The following is a 17,713-nucleotide window of genomic DNA, read 5'->3' as shown; positions in this document are numbered from 1 at the left end:
CAATTCATGGGTTAATGGATATTTGTGTTGTTTCTGTTTTGTTTTTTAATTTTTTATAAATAAAACTCATGATAACTTGAGTATAAGTCCTTGTGTGGACACACCTATATGTGTACTTTTTATCTTGGGAAAACACTTAGGAATAGCATTGCTAGGCCATATGGTAAAAATATGTTTCACTTTATGGATGCCAAGCTATTTCACATTCCCAACAGCAACACCAAGAGTTCCTATTGCTCCAAATTCTTGGCAATACTTGGTATTCATTGCCATTCTTTCTACTATAGCCCTTCAGTTGGGGGTGTAATTTGCATTTCCTTTACGACTGATGATATTGCATCTTTTTCTGCATGTTTGCCATTTATATATTTTGCATATATTCTTTGGTGAAGAGGCAATGCAAAGCTTTTAACTGTCTTTTTAATCAGGTTGCTTTGTCTTATTAAGTTGTAGAAGTTTTTTTATATATTCTGTAAACAAGTCTTTTGCCAGATGTACGTTTTGTGAATTGTATTCTCTTGGTGGCTTGTTTTTTTATCTTCTTAACTATACCTTTCAAGAGAAAATGTTTTTTATTTTGATGAACTCAATTTAACAGTTTTTTCCTTTAAAATCTGTGTTTTTTTGTATCCTTGAAATGAGGCACAAAAACTAGTTAGAAATCTTTGTCTAACTCAAGGTCACAAAAATTTCTATGTTTTCTTCCAGAAGTTTTATAGATTTATCCTGGCATTTAGAACTGTGATCCATTTCAAGTTAAACTTTTATAGATAGAGTAAGGCAAGGATCAAGTTTCTTTTTCTGTTCTTGTTTTTTTTAATTTTTTTTTATTTAAGATTATCCAGTTGTTCCAGAACTTTTCTTTTTTTCTTTTTTTGAGTGTCCTTGGCCCCTTTATGGAAAATCAAAATCAATTAACCATCTATGAGTGAGTCTACTTCTCAGCTCTCCATTGTGTTCCATTGATTTGTATGTTTAAACTTACTAGTATCCTTATTAACTTTACAGTAAGTCAAAGTGTGAATCTTCCGACTTTGTTGTTGTGTTTTTTTTCCAAAATAGTTGGCTATTGTAGTTTCTTTGATTGTCTATGCACTTGCAGAATTAGCCTGTCCAAATCATTTTTGCATTAAATCTCTAAATAATTTTTAGGATAATGGACATCTTAGCAATACTCAGTCTTCCAACCCATGGAAAAGACATACCTCTCATTTATTCAGTTTCTCCTTGATCTGTCTTGTAATACATTGAAGCTTTCAGTGTATAGGTCTTGCACATATTTTGTTAAATTTTCCCTATGTGTTTTATATTTTAATGCTTATTTGTATGATTTTGTTTAATGCCAATTTCTAATTGCTTTTTCTAGCATATAAAAATGCAATTAATTTTTGAAAGCTGCAGTGTTGTTTAACTCATTTACTAATGTTGGCATGGCTTTTTGTTTGTTTCTACATAGACAATTATGTTGTCTATAAATAAAAACAATTTTACTTAAACATTTCTAAACTAGAAAAACAGGTATCTTTGCCTTGTTCCCAATCTTGGGGGAAAACACTCAGTTTTTTACCATTTAAAAGTATGACATTATCTGAATATTTTAGTAGAAGTCATTCATCATGTTAAGGAAGTTTCTGCCTCCTTTACTAAGAATTTCACTTTTTACCAAAAATGGATAATTTCATTAAATGTTTACCTTTTTAAAAACTCTATTACTTTGAGTTATAATAATTTATTTTAGTATGGTAAGGTAATGCATTACTAAGTTAAATCCTTTTCTATTTATACATCACATATGTTTTATATTGTCCATCTTATATATGCTGGATTTGATTTGCTAAATTTTTAAGAGTTTTCATCTGGTTTTGGTACTACTATAATGTTGGCTCCACAGCATGAGTTGAGACGTTTACCCTCTTCTTCTATTATCTAAAATAGTTTCTGTAAAACTGGTATTTTTTTCTGCCCTCTATTTTTGGTAGAATTCACAAGTGAAGCCATCTCAGCTTGGGGTTTTCTTTGTGAATCTTAATTCAAGGGTACAGGGCTCCCTTTGTCCCATCCTATTAGTTTTACCCACATATTTATCATTTTCTTTTGCTCATTATTACTTTTATTGTATCTCAGGGTTTTTTTCCACAGGATTATATAATTTTCCTGCTTCTTAAAATAAATATTTTAGGAATTTGACTTTGAGTGTCCACTTGTATTTAATGCTCAGAGGAAAACTTCCACAGGGTGCAGCACCATAATTGTCCACTTACTAGAATCTGTAGCCATATGGTCTTTTATCTCGTTGTAGGTGATATTTTCCTGCTCCTAATGAGGGCCTGAACTTCCTTTTGTATACTATATTTCTTTCCTTTTTGCTCTTGAAGGATGTTGCTCCAGCCATTTTCTCCCACTATACTATATTTTTGGGTTCATTCCTACCAGCGTACAAGTAGGCAATTATTTCTACCATCCTTAAAGTAATGGTCTCTTGAATTTGCATCCAAATTTTTATAGTTAGGGTTTAACCACAGAAGTAGAACCAGTAGGCTGCACACACACACACACACACACACACACACACACACACACACACACACAGATATACATAAGAGATAGAAATGGCATACACAACTACAGGGCCTGGTTGAACAGACTCTGTGCAAATGTCTCTGTGTCAAATGCTCAAGCCTGAGTGCATAGGCAGTCAGCCAAGATGGGAAAACAGGAGTGTTCCTGTGATGCAACGGGTTAAGGTGTCACTGCTGTGGCACAGGTTTGACCCCTGGCCCGGGAACTTCCACATGCTGCTGGTGCAGCCAAAAAAAGAGAGAAGTGATTCCTTAAAAAGAAAAAACAATAAATATTTCTTTTAAAAAAAACTTAAAAAAAAAAAAAAAGGGAAATGATGAGCAGGCTGGACCCCTACAAGGACAGACTGCAACTTGTCTCCGTTCTTGTTGCTGCTGACCTTGATCTCCAGGGTCTCCTTCAGGACTCTTTTTCATGGTGATGAGCACACACACCTGACCCCAGGAACTGCAGAAACTGAAGGAAGAACAAGGGGAAAAGAGAGAAAAATTGAAGGCTCATCTGTTGCTTCGCGTGACTGAAGCACATCAGCAGGTCGGGAAGAACACAGTGGCTGGTGACACGCCAGAATATGGACGTGTTTTACAGGGTTTCTTCCCCTCTGCTGTCCAGAGTCTCTGAAGCTTAGGGAAGTTAGGAGATAGTTCTCATTTTTCTCCCTTTTCCCCACCCCCACACCAGAGGAACTAACCTAGGAGAGGGAGGGACAGTAGGTACTGGAGACCCAGGCCACATTAGAGCCTGTAGTCATAAATCCCACTTACATTGGGAGTAGGAAAGAAAAGCTTTGGATGTGACTGAGACAGAGACGGAAAGGACCGATTTTAAATACACGAATGGTACCAGACAAGTAGCTGAAATTAGCTGAAATGTGACAGAATTCTGCCAAGGTGTTGAGGAGAGGTTGAGTCTGGCAGCAGTGGGTGAGAAGGTTTTCAGGCGGTCTTGACTAAAGGCATGAAGACCAAGCAAGAAGCCGATGAAGATCAGTCAAAAGGTGAGAAGGATCTAATTTTCCTTATACCTTTGTTAGTGAGAAATATGACTCTGGCTAGAATAAGAAGGGAAGAGATACATGAACAATGTCGGCACAGAAGAATTAAGAGTTAACCACGGTCACATGGTTGGGACCATGAGTCAGAAAACGAACCTGCTATTCTCAAGTGTCATTATTTCCATGGACAAGGCATTAAACTTCACTGAACCCCGGTTTCCTTCTGTAAGGAGTGGGTGATATTGATTTTAAGGGCTCAAGCAAGAGGACTTATGAGAAAGCATTTTGTTTCTGTTTTGGCCCAGCCCCCAGCATGTGTAAGTTCCCAGGCCTGGGAACCCAGGCTCCAGCAGGAACCAGAGCCACAGCAGTGACAATGCTGGATCCTTCACCACTAAACCACCAGGGAATTCTGAGAAAGCATTTTGAGAACTTCATTTTATTTTATTTGTTTTAGGGCTGCACCCATGGCCTATGGAAGTTCCCAGGCTAGGGGTTGAACTGGAGCTGCAGCTGCCAGCCTACACCATAGCCACAGCACCATGGGATCCGAGCTGTGTCTGTGAGGATCGAAGCTGAGTCTTCATGGATACTAGTTGGGTTCTTTGCTGCGGAGCCACAACAGGAACTACCCATTTTGAAAGCTTTAAAATGTCAGATAGTATTATCTTAAAAACCAATAAAATTAACTTGATTTTTGTATTTTAAACCTTTAAAATGTTTTCTTTATTTCAGGCTTGTGAGGCTAGATGGTCAGGGAAATGGGGAAGAGAATTAAGAGTAAACGGGAGAACTGTTATTTGCCCATCATTTTGGCCAGTATGAAGAGACAGGGAGGAAGAAAAGAGCCCCTCATCCGACTGCCTGAGTGCTCACAGGCACAGCTTTCATTCTCCTGGCAGGTGGATCGCACAGCCTCCATCCAGCGTAGCCTCATTTACACACAGTTTTGCAGATAAGGATGCTGCAGTTTCTTACTTGCGAAAATATTTCCAAAGCCACTAATAAAAAGGTAACTCGCAACGTGCTATGAGAGATGACAAACGCGTCTTGGGATGAATGATGGGTAAAGAATTGTCATTTCTCTTCTCAAAATCAGGCTCTCGCCGGCTTATGTGGCTTGGCACCTGTGGCTTGTTAGCAATTATGTGGGGGAAGCCGGCCCATTCAAAGTTGCCCCTGTAGAGAGAGGTTTTAGGCTTTGCCTTCACTCTATCTTGATGTGGTTTCTGCGCACACCAAGATGTGCTTGAGAAGAAGCTTTACAATCAGTTTTCTTTCTCTTTTCCACATTTTCTCCCATTTTGTTTTTAAAGGTTTGTGATTAGCTTTTATTTCATGACTTAAAGCAATTCTTTCGGGTGTGATGATTTAGATGCACTTGGACTTTGTTTTGGAATAAATTCTTTGCTACTGATTCATATTAGAAATGGTAGTTGTGCCTCAAAAATGTTTTGAAGTTGTTTGGGCCACAACAGTACCTTGTTTCTTGAGAAGTAATGTTAACAATAATAAGAAAAATTGGAGTTCCCGTCGTGGCTCAGTGGTTAACAAATCCAACTAGGAGCCATGAGGTTGCGGGTTCGATCCCAGGCCTTGCTCAGTGGGTTAAGGATCCGGCGTTGTCGTGAGCTGTGGTGTAGGTCACAGACGCGGTTCGGATCTGGCATTGCTGTGGCTCTGGTGTAGGCTGGAGGCTACAGCTCCGATTGGACCCCTAGCCTGGGAACCTCCATATGCCACGGGAGCGGCCCAAGAAAAGGCAAAAAGACAAAAAAAAAAAAAAAAAAAAAGAAAGAAAAATTTATTCCTCTACTTAAAAGGTACCGGGCACTGTTCCAAATACTTTATATGAATTACCTCATTTAATCCTCACTATACGGCTATGATTATCCCCATTTTTCACATGAGAAAACCGAGGCACAGGGCTGTTAAGTATTTTAGCTATTTGATATATATAGATATATATATATATCTATATATATAATATACATACTTACATTTTACAAAAATGCAAAGAGTTATACAAACTGCCCAATTATTCTCCCTAAATCACAACATTAATTCTGTAACTCACTAGCCCCAAAATCTTTCAATAAATACCCTTTGTCTATTAAATTAAGCGTAAATACCCTCACCTGAGATACCGAAGCTCTCAAATTTTGATCTTAGCTCCCTTTTCCTCCTCTGTTTTCCAGCAATTTCTTAACACAATAGCCCTCAACCAGGAAGATTTTGTGCCCTGGGGGATATTTAGCAATGTCTACAGATGTTTTGGGCTGTCACGACTGGAGAGAGATTACTGGCATCTAATAGGTAGAAGTCAGTGACCCTGCTAAACATTCTGATGCAAAGGACAATCACTGCCCACAACAAGAAATTATTAGGTCCAAACTATCAGTAGTACCAAGATTGGAAAACCTTCACCTAACTTAACTTTAAAAACCCTGACCTAACTTTAATCTCTGGCCAAACCAGACAATTTGTGGTTTCTTAAATAGGCTCTGTGTGTTTCACCTTTGTAGGATTCTTTCCAGTATTCCTTCACTAAATGATCACAGCCCAACTACTATGTGCCAGGCCCTACTCTGTGTAAGACATGATCTCTGGTCTCACACTGACCAGCCTTTGGAGGGGATCCCCCTCCAATACAAAGAGCTGCCTGCTCTTCAAGGCTCCTCTCAAATGCCATTTTCCTTCCTAAGTTACATCTTTGCTCTTTCGTAGTTTTCAAAAAAATAAAACGAGGCTCTTGATATTAAATACAAATCGATAAGAAAACTTACTCTTATATGATGATGTTAATATGAATATTTAAGTGCCATTTTTCACCTCGGAAGTGCTTAAAATCTTCTCAAACTTAGCATTCTCAGTGTTATAGAGCAGCTTAATTTTTATTCCCAGTAAGTTGTGTTTTTTTTGTTGTTGTTTGTTTTTTGGTTTTTTTTTTTGTCTTTTTGCTATTTCTTTGGGCCGCTCCCGCGGCATATGGAGGTTCCCAGGCTAGGGGTCGAATCGGAGCTACAGCCACCAGCCTACGCCAGAGCCACAGCAACGCGGGATCCGAGCCGCATCTGCAACCTACACCACAGCTCACGGCAACGCCGGATCCTTAACCCACTGAGCAAGGGCAGGGACCGAACCCGCAACCTCATGGTTCCTAGTCGGATTCGTTAACCACTGCGCCAAGACGGGAATTCCAGTTTTTTTTTTTTTTTTAATCACAGTTTTGGAAGTGAAAGTAGTAGGTCATCGAAGTCGCAGTGAGCGTATTAGAGTAGTTGAAGAGGACTGTGAGAGGCTGTGTAAACAGGCTAAGAGCCTGGTTTCACTTCAGCTATAATCATTTTAAAATCGATTCAATAAGAATTTACTGAGTGCCATTATGGGTCAGCCACTCTCTTAGATGCTAAGATTTGAAAGAAACGCCTCATGTTCTTTCTTACAACAAGTTCAAGTAAATGTTTTTCATACTTTTATTCTAGAAGTAGAGGAATCCCTTACTTGGATAAACATTCTGATGACCAGGTAAATGGAGAGGCGATAATGGGTGTAAGTAAGGAGGCATTGCTTCTTCTTAGTAATAAGAAAAACTTATGACGAGGAAACAAGGAATGCATGAATTATTGAGGGTCTTCGCCATGACACTGATTATGCGGAAGTGGACAACAGGATATAGAAGTGACTTAGAGGACTAAGCGGTCCACATTTAAAGGGATGAATCCATATTTGTCTGCCATTCCAAAAGTATTTCTTAATATACCTAAACCTCAAAATTGTTGCATGTTACTACAATTAGAATCATGAATGTAGATGACACATACCTTAAAGTTTTGGCTCTCCCCTCTTTGTTCAGGCTCCCAGATTTCTGGTCATTTCTGCCTTCTTGTTCAGACTCAAGTCACTGAAATCTGCCCTTTAGTTGCACGATCTTATGCCTTCAACTGAAAAAACAAACAGATGAAAGAAAGAAAAAAAGTCACTCTTTATAGGCAGATTATGCAAATGATGGGTGAGCCCCAGTGCGTCTATCAAGAGCCACAAGACATGTGTTGGTGCCCTCCAAATTCTGTGTGCTTCTTGGGAATTCTCTCCTTACATAACTTCACTGGAGGTGGGGGCTTGAGTAATTCAAGGGGAAGAAGGGAATGGGAGAAAGAAAAGAGGAAGACTGGAAAATTAACCACTAGAGCACAAAACAATTCCTTTGAATCAAGAAGGAAGAAATGACACAGTTCTGGGGATAAAGTTTCTGGTAGCATCCTACCAGGTCGTAAGAACAATTCCACATCAAGTTTCTCAAATTTTAGTGGCCCTAATAATCATAGGGGTGCTTATTATAAATATAGCTTTCCCTGCAATACCATATCCAACTTCAGTGTTTGTATGAATCATCTGAGAATCTGATTAAAAGGCAGATTCTAAATCAGTAGGTCTGAGAAGGGCCCTGAGAGCTGCCATTCTAATGACGTACATGTCCACAAGTTGACTGTATTTTGAGGAGCAGGCCAAGACAGCACTGCTTTGAAAGCTTTGCTGCTCACTGCAATCACCCAAGGAGTTTTAAAATTGCTGCAGCCTGAGTTCCATTCTTAGAGATTTCTATTTAATTGACTCAAGGATTTTTTAAAGGTCCTCTAGTGGCTCAAATCCATAGCGGAGTCTGAGAATCATTATGCTAGATGTGTTAATTTCTTGACAGCCCACACCTACCTCCCAGCCAGGCCTGAGTCCTTCCCCAGTGCCCTTCCTTGGCCGTGGACCTGGAGCAATGAGGTTCCATGGGAAATGATTCTGGTCCCGGGAGGACACTGCGGATTATCCAAATTGGATTATGTTAAATAGCAAAGAACCCTTGTTGTCTAGAAGCAGGGCTGGGTGGGTCCCTGTGGAAAACCATGAGCACCTGGTAAGTTAATCCTCTTGGACCCTTGGAATCTAAAGCTTTGCTTCTCCTTTCTGGCCCTTAAGTTTAGGTGTCCCATTGTATCCACTCCACTATGTGGGCAAGTTGTCCTACCTTACATCCCAAAGAAAGACAGGAATCTCCCCTGGCCTGTCTTTTAGAGGGCCTTACACAGATGCACTTAGAGCACATAAACCAGAGCAGAGATGCCTGAGGTGAATGGGGGAGAGCAAGGACAAAAGAGAAAATTTTACATTTACTGCTGATAATGGAGCATCCAAGTGGCATTGGCAACTGATCTTGACTGTGTTACCCTACAAGTGAGAGTCCTTGCCATTGCAGCCCTCCATCTACATGGGGGATGTGGGTTGTGTGTGACTGTAGACTGGGGTGTCAGATAGTGTACACACCCACGGAGCCAGAATTTCCCATGTCTGAAACTATTTTACAACATTCCCCATTTTGCCACGGGCTGGCTTGTTGCTTTCAGAAATAAGCATTACCAGACAATGTTCAAAGAACTCATTGTGTGACTACATCAAGGACCAGCAATATCTGTATGTTGGTCTAAGCCAGGAGCATGCCACATTCTCAGAAAATGCCATCTGTCACAGCATCTTTTCTTGATTTCATAGATTCCCCCCAAAACAATCATGATCATGGCTCCTAAAATTCAAGGTGTTAGGTATTTATAAAAAGAACTTCATATGTGAAATGAGGACATTGTCTGCTGAATTTTTAAACACAGTTCATGGGGCCCCCTATCGTCAGAATGAGTTTCATGCTGAGATCTTTTTTTTTTTTTCTTGAATAAGTTTAGAGCTGGCATGGCAGATAATGAGAACACTTAGCATGCACAGCAAGGCGGGAGTTAATGTCTCTGGCTGACATTATTTCTTATCGAGCTGAATATGGAAGAAAGGAAAAGTAATGTTTGCAACTTCTGTCTGTATCAGTTTCATCAGAGGAAAAAATATTACAAGGGACAAAATCAAACACCCTGCGTGAATTTTTAAAAATTTATTTTATAATAGGCATTATTCCGACTTTGAATCCTCAAGAAAGACTTAAGATGCTGTGGTTGGTTCGGTACCTGTAGTCCAATAAAGCTGTTTTTCTGTTCATGGCATGGTACTGGCTTGTTAAGCCTCAGCGAAAGGTCACCTGACACTCTAGTCAATTCTCTTTGAGCATGAAGCTTTGAAAGGAAAACTTATCACAAAACACAGGGTCCCTTTCTGTACTGCCTGGTCTCGGTGAGACGCCGTAAATAAAACATTGGTGAACTAAAACACAAGTAGACAGATCTTTGGAAATGATCTGGAAGAAATCCGGATCAACAAAGAATTGCTTCTGGGGAACCTAGCAGGAGACATCACCCCACCTGGTCCTAAGTGTCGCTGATAAGGAAGTTACTTGTAGTTACAGACTAGATACAGGGAGACAAATGATCTCCTGGAAGAGCTCTTGTTAGCAAGACCATACCCCCACCCCCCAGCCCTTGAGATAACATACAAAACACATCAAACTCATTTGTGAACAGCCCTCAGGACATGGGCATGCAGTCAAGGCAGATACTATGAACCAGATCCTCATTTGCTTTAACAGGAAAAAAGATCTGGCTACAAGATTCCCAATTCACGGCAGCTCAAGGTTCTGATTAATCAGTGCTCAGACCCAGTCTCTGAAAATCTCACTTAAGTCTGGGGCGTAGCTTGCTTCCTTCTCATCATTCCCAGTGTTCTTTCTGAGGATCATCTAGTCTGTATTCTGACAAATCAAAGCACTTTCTCCAGTTTTGCTCCAATCCTTTCCTGAACTAACACATCAGGTGGTATTCTATTCTCATTAGACTGCTGTAATTTTAAAGCCCTGTGACTTTGTGCCCCTCCTTTGCACAGACTGCGAATGAGGATGGTAATATACTTGTCTCTCGGGGTTGTGAGAAGTAAATGAGCTCACCTCTGTAAAGCAGGTGGGTTGTATCTGGCACATAGTATGTGACCAGTAAACATTGGCACAAACCAGGCCAAGATAAAAAACATTCAACAAATATATCAAACTTCCCCAATACACCCAGATTCCCAATGAAACCCATTTTAGAGTTGGTTTTGTTTTCAAACAAAATGGAGAGGCTTGGTAAAGTACATTCTCTAAGTTATCTGGCTTTATTCCCTTTGGATCTATCTTTGCAGGCATCACAGTTTTTTGGTAAAAGCCTCTTTTCATGGAGGAACCACAGTGTATGACATACAAGTGAGAGGTGGAAATGATTTCTTTGCATCTATGAGTTGTTGCTTTTCTTGTTCACTGTTTGTTAACAGCAAGGTGAAATGAAGGTCATGAGTTTAGAAGTCATCTCATCATCTGAGAAATACTTTGACCCCATTCCAGCAAAAGACCAATGGAGATGACAGGCTTAGCCAGCCCCCTACAGGGAGTGGCTCTCCCCAGTGTTAATGACACCAGTATTGATCATACCAACACAGACAACCTTGCACCCCTCCTCAGCTTCCCTCTAAGCCAGAGGAAAGATATCTCTCATACATTATTTTCTATTTATTGTTCCAAAAATGGTTTGGTGGATACTTAACCTAAAATTGAAAAGGAGGGTTAAAATGCAGCGCGCCATGAATTCCTTGGGGCTTACATTCACAGGGTGGGCTTGGTTTGAATTTGAATCACCTGCACATGTCACTCCTGTAAATCCAGGTGGTTTTCTGCCAGGCTGGACCTGCCCTCCCGTGAGAGAGGAGTCGGCCATACCTATTAAGGAGCTGATTTTCCTGGAGGAATGTTTTTGTTTAGTCAAGCTCTGTAACTCATTTCCAAAAGCACCCAAATAGTTTAAATTTTTATAAGTTTGCACGCACCGATCACTTCCCTTGAATAGCTAAGTAGGAAGGCAGGGAGGGCTGAAGAGAAGTTTTCCAGCGAATGCAGTGTTTGTGCCTGGATTAACATTTGCCTGCTAGAATTGCACGTCCTCTTAGCTCTCAGAAGGTCCCAATTAGGCCTGACACATTGCCATCATAGCGGCACCTACTCCCTGTAACGACCGTATTAAGCTCAGTTGGTGCTGGGTGAGTTTTAAGGACGTTTTCCAACCCGTGTGGGTGGACAGATTCCCTCTTCATCACCTGCTCTCCTCCCCCCAGCCCATCGCAAATTCCTATTATAACACCCTGCCTAGGAATATGCCAGCTCTCAACACAGTCAGTGTTTATTTGTCAATAATTTTATCAACCTGAAACCCAGAAAACCATCCTGCCTGCACAGGCTAGAAAGAATCACATGAAAACACTGTAGATTTGGAGAAGCAGGTCAGAAGTTATAAGAAAATAGCCACTTGAAAACTTCAAGTTTTAAATGTGCTCGAATGAAATTTAAAGAGTTCCTATCCTATCAGTGCTCCATAGAGAAGGCTGGACAGAAAGAATCCTGTTCCCCAAGCCCCTGCATTGCTTACACGATATCAACAATATTCCTGCTTAAATGATTTTCTCCTTTGCATTCGTGTGTTATTTGGCATTTGGGACTTGCAGACAAGAACCTATAAAGCCACAGAGTATCCATTTTTTGGTCAAGATTCCCCACCACAGATCCTTCTCAAGTCAAGACAATGCGTTTGTTCACTCACTTTTCTTAACAATCTTTTACTGAACTCGTATTAAATGTCAGACCGTCTGGCGCTTAGAGATGCATATCTGAATAAGTTCTCATGATACTTATCCTTGGATGCAGGGGAGACTGACAGTAAAAAAGTAAATGAGAAAATAGTGGATGGTGACAAATGATGAAAATAATCAGAGTGATGTCCTAGAGAACACCTGGGGACTTTTTCTGGCTGGGTGGTCAGAGAAGCCTTCATGATAAAAAGGAGCATGCTTTGTGAGCATCTGGGCTTCTCAGGTAGAGAGAACAGCTAGTGCAAAGGCCCTGGAATGGGAACAAGTTTGGCACACACTTAGCATGGGAAGAAGGTAAGTGTAAGATGAACACAGTAGTTAAGCCAAATAGTAAAGGACGAAATGTAGGAAAGTTTGGCAGGTGCCAGGTGAGGCAAGGCCTTTGCAGACCAGGTAAGGACGTCAGACTGTACTTTCTTTTCCTTTTTATAGCTGCACCTGCAGCCTATGGAAGTTTCCAGGCTAGGGGTTGAATGGGAGCTGCAGCTGCCAGCCTACACCACAGCCACAGCATCGCAGGATCGGAGCTACATATGCGAACTATGCCACAGCTTGCGGCAACGCCGGATCCTTAACCCACTGCGCAAGGCCACAGATCAAACTTGCATCCTCACAGAGATAATGTGGTGTCCTTAACCCCCTGAGTCACAACAGGAACTCCCCAGATTATACTTTAAACACTACAGGAAGCGACCCAAGGTGGTGCAGAGACAGCACCTGATCCTTAATCTGCTGCGCCACAGTGGGAACTCCACATTTATTTTATTATTAGGGTAGTTAGCTGCCCACTTTGAATGTGTCCGATGCAGAGCAAGGTAGCAAGGACACACTGAAGGATAAATGTCAGTTGCTTCCAACAAATCATTTTGCTCTATCATCCAGACAAAACCACCTTGTCCAAAGAAATCCGTTATGAATGAGATACTACTTTAGGCTGAAGTCACACAGAGAAGGCCTAAGAAGAACATGGGGGATTAAAAGTTTCAGCCCAGAGAACTCTCTTCTTTAGTTTAACTTTTCTGCTCACCATCTATCCTCCCACAGAAATCTATTTGCTGATTCCATCTCATTCATATCCTCTCACCCATCTTCAAAGCCAATCAGGGGACCAATTTGGAGAACCTTCCCAGGCACTAAAAAAAGGCACTAGGAAAAGAAGCGTTCCTATTTTCAGCTCCTCTGACTTGTTTTGTTGGCGAGGTTGAATGAGACACCTCGTTTTGGAGGCTTGAATCCTAATATGTGTCACTACCACCTCTCTGCCCAGTTTTCTTAGGTGGCTTTTTTTAGCCCTTAATATCTGCTCTGATACCTAGAGGTTGAGGAGCCAATTCTGCAATCTGACACTGAACGTGGACATTGGCAGCACAAATCACAATGCCCCCCCCATAAAGCAGACAATTCCAGCCTCCTGAACTTGATTTAAAAATGCCGGCTCAGGCACAAAGACCTTTCCAGATCTGTTGAAAAATAGCCTCAAATTTCTACGTCAGTCCTTTGAAGAATGAGCAGTAACCACTTCCTTTCTATTTTACGAACTCATCAGCTTTTCCTATTAGACTTTTCATGTATTTTACAACAGAGTCCTTTCTATTATTTTGTGCTTTCATCACTTATACTACGATTCATTCTTGACTCACGAACGATTGCATTTACTGTTAGTCATATGGACAAAATCCTGGAAGTAACACCCAGGTAATTTGCTTACAATATTTCATTCAAGAGAATGAACCACGGTCCTACTTGGCTGGGGCACAACCGCCCTATCTGCTGAGCTGACCCTTTCCTGCAGGCCTGCCCGGGACAGGCCCAGCCAGGAGTCCTCAACCGTTACCTCAGGCTTCTCTGAGGATCTATTGGATAAATATGAAGCATTGGGTCCCACCTCGCTTCCCTATTTGATTGATAAACATATTAGAGAATTTATTTGTAATGTACCATTTACAGAAATGTGATTAGAACATTCTATGCTGTGTGCCGCGAAAGTATTTGATAGTTGGTTAAATGGTATCTTTGCGGCACCAGTTTCTTAGTTCAGGAAACAGCCCCCTACGACTGTGAGTCCCAAAGGTATTCAACTAGTCAAACAACTAAAAAGGCATAATGTGAAACATGAGGTAATATTAAAACAACAAATTCAAAATAATTTACTTCTGAATGACAGAGTTATACTAAAGTCTCCTATAGAGAAGGCTTTAAAGATATGGGGGGGGGAAGTGGAAAATTTTTAGCAGAGAGAATTCTATCAATTAATTTAATTTTTCTCCCACATATTTGAAAATAGATCCCTCTTGGGTTTTTTTGTTTTTTGTTGGTTTTTTTTTTTGCTTTTTTTAGGGCTGCATATGTGGCATATGGAAGTTCCCAGGCCAGGAGTCCCATCAGAGCTATGGCTGCTGATCTACGCCACAGACACAGCAACACCAGATCCGAGCCACACCTGCAACCTACACCACAGCTCATGGCAACGCTGGATCCTTAACCCACTAAGTGAGGCCAGGGATCGAACCTGCATCCTCATGCATACTAATCGGGTTCATTACTGCTGAGCCACAATGGGAACTCCCTCTCATCAAGTTGTAAAAGTGAAACCCCATGGTCCAGCTTGCAGAATGGGAGCAGAGTCTGAAACATTACCCTGTTATAATATTGTTTTACAGGCATGAATCAGATTGAATTACATTGTTCATATTCAAGGGCTGTTACCCCAGCAGAATGCTGAGAATTGCTTGTAGTAAAATGTCCTTACCAAGGGGCTTCCACATTGAGGTAAAGGCTGTTAAAGAAATCGGCTTTACTTGGTACACTGGGCTTCACTTTAATGATTTCAAGCATATTTGAAGAGTTGGACTTGATGTTCGTAGGGGTCCCTTTTGGCCCTGAAATTCTGTGATTTCTTATTAAATGGCTTAAGTTACTGAAAAACTTTGGAATTTGAAAAACGTTTCACATTTTGCTAAGCCCAAGGTGTAAGGGCAGTGTGTTTGCAATTGCATTTCCATCAGCAGCCTGAGGGGTGGTGTCAGAGTTTTTGGAAAAGCCTGTCTCTAGGAAATCTCTTAAAGTCTGAAAATAAAAGCAGATTAGGGAGCGTGAGTGGAAGAAATGTACATACTAGAATCCTAAGAAAACCTCTGAGAAAAGCTCTTTTTAAATCTTTTGATAATTTGGCAAAGTAAGTAGGCTACTAGTGAGGACAAAAACATCTTTTTCAAGCACCCTCTTTTCCAGCCAAGAGAATATGGAAACTTACGCCAGGGATCAAAAATATTTGTGGAAAATCGGGGACCTACTGTACAGCACAGAGAACTCTACCCAGCATTCTATGATAATCTACATGGGAAAAGAATCTGAAAGAGGGAGTTCCTGTTGTGGCCCTGCACTAACAAACCCAACTAGTATCCATGAGGATGTGGCTTCGATCCCTGGCCTCGCTTGGTGGGGTAAGGGTCTGGCATTGCTATGAGCTGTGGTGTAGGTCGCAAATGCAGCTTGGATCCCACGTTGCTGTGGCTGTGGTGTAGGCTGGTAGCTGCAGCTCTTAATTGATCACTAGCCTGGGAACTTCCATGTGTTGCAGGTGCAGGCATCAAAAAAAAAAAAAAAATCTGAAAGAGAATGGATATGTACATATGTATGACTGAGTCACTTTGTGGTACAGCAGAAATTACGACAACCTTGTAAATCAACTATACTTCAATAAAACTTAAAAGAAATTATAGAAAATTTATTTTGGAAATGTGTAGACTTTAAAAAATAAAATTGGTATTTTAAAATGTAACTGCAATAACAGATATGTTTTAATGACTCAAATTAATTGTTATCGATGGGTTTGTAGGTAGAGGCCCTGCTAGGCTGGCTGCACATGTTCTGAGACCCTTAATTATTGCAAGGAAAGAGCTTGAGTGTTGGTGTCTAGGAAATGTGGCTTTGGGCTTGGGGGCTTAGCCGGTTAACTAACTAGTTGTGCAAACTACTAGCTTGGGCCGACTGCAATGGCTTCCGCCTATAAACTGGAGATAGCAATAACTACCTCATTGTTGAGGACTAAAGTGTAATACTATGTGAGAAAACACTTAACACGACCATTAGCGTGTTTTCTTTCTCTTCCCTCTGACCCCACTCCCATCACCCTCTCTCCAAACCGACATTTGTGAGTGAACACAAAGCACCTGATGTCTCCAAAAGACTCCACACTCATTACCATTCCTCTCACATTTCTGTTTACTCTTCTAATGTATAACACATTAGCACTGTGTCAAATAAAAGAAAATTAAGTTAGCAGAATTCTGAATTAATGTTCTGTTTTATATGCAAGACCTGGCACTTTCCCTCCATTCTTCACAATCTTTCAAGACACGGTCAGAGGGGGATGCTTGCTTATCTCCCTTCCGAGGAATTCAGCAACTCTTTGTCTATTTTATCATCTTGTATCACATTCCTGAGAGATGCATTTATAGGCCAGAGGGCTGGCCAATGGAGGATACACTGAAGAGTTGCAAAGTTGGTTTCCTGGGCCCACAGCCTCTGCTCCCAAGTGCCCCCAATCGGTTTCGCTCCATCCTTGCCCTGCAGAGGCCGCGCTCTCGCACTCTTCCCCTGTCAACCAGACCTTTTACACCATCACCTTCTCCTGGGGTGCGCTGCAGGATAAAAAGCTTTGTCTCCACCACAATAAATTCAGACACCCATAAAATGGCCATCTGGGGGCTGAGAAAGACCTTCTCGGCACCAGCTCAAGCCTGTTCTGTGGCAAAGATTTCTATTCACCTCCCGCAAGCGGGGCTGTTTCCATCCTGCCTCCATCCTGCCTCCTGCGGAGTAAAATGGAACCTCAGAGTGGGGTAGTGTCTTCCTTTCCATGTGAGCTCTTGATAGGCTCATTCACTCAAACACAGCCACTTCAGGGGACAAACTCTGCTCTCCATCATTTTCCAGCAATCCTTTAAGAGGGATTGGTGCTAACAGCCATGTGGTTGCCAAGGGGGAAGGGGAGGGACTGGGATGTTCTGGGAGTTTGGGGTTAATAGATGCAAATGATTACATTTAGAATGGATAGACAATAAGGTCCTACTGTACAGCACAGGGAACTATATCCAAAACTATATCCAATCTCTTGGGATAGAACATAATGGAAAATAATCCAAAAAAGAATGTGTGTGTGTGTGTGTGTTTATGTATATATATGTATGTATGTATGTATGACTGAGTCACTTTTTTGTACAGTAGACATTAGCATAGCAGTGTAAATCAACTATACTTTAATAAAATAAAAATGCCTACCAAAAAAAAAGGGGGGGGGGATTGGTGCAAGACCCACCTGGAACTTTGGTTATGAGGAAAACAGAAACATATGATTTCAAATGTATATTTGACTTTCCTTGAAATGCAATTTCAGTTTGATAAACTGAGTATACAAGGCGTCATTTATACCGCTTTGATTTTTTTTCTCATAGCACAGGAAAATATATATCATATGTAATAAAAGATGATAGATAAATAGAGAGATGGCATGCCCTTTACTTTTGTCCCCTCAGTGCACTT

The 17,713-nt window shown here is 41.0% G+C and overlaps 1 protein-coding gene across 5 annotated transcripts in view; it reads right to left on the bottom strand.

Moving 5' to 3' along the window:
- The window catches only part of LOC110262145 (uncharacterized), a 601,789-nt gene that overhangs the window by 30,751 nt on the left and 553,325 nt on the right, over window positions 1-17,713 (bottom strand). For 3 of the 5 annotated variants that reach the window (XM_084972740.1, XM_084972738.1, XM_084972739.1), the window contains 2 exons: window positions 7,399-7,518; window positions 2,109-3,036 (listed from right to left, as the gene is read on the bottom strand). The gene's annotated coding sequence lies outside the window, so the exon portion shown is untranslated. Of the gene's footprint in view, window positions 1-2,108; window positions 3,037-7,398; window positions 7,519-17,713 lie in introns of those variants that run through there. The other 2 variants (XR_014812840.1, XR_014812839.1) reach the window with 1 other exon arrangement.

This window comes from Sus scrofa, chromosome 8 (genome assembly GCF_054392235.1).
Source record: "Sus scrofa isolate SSC_HxYL_T2T_F1_AM1 chromosome 8, Sscrofa_HxYL_maternal_Yorkshire_Landrace_v2.0, whole genome shotgun sequence".
Taxonomy (NCBI): Eukaryota; Metazoa; Chordata; class Mammalia; order Artiodactyla; family Suidae; genus Sus; species Sus scrofa.
Note: the sequence above shows the minus strand (reverse complement) of the source record. Positions and strands in the feature narration are given on the sequence as shown.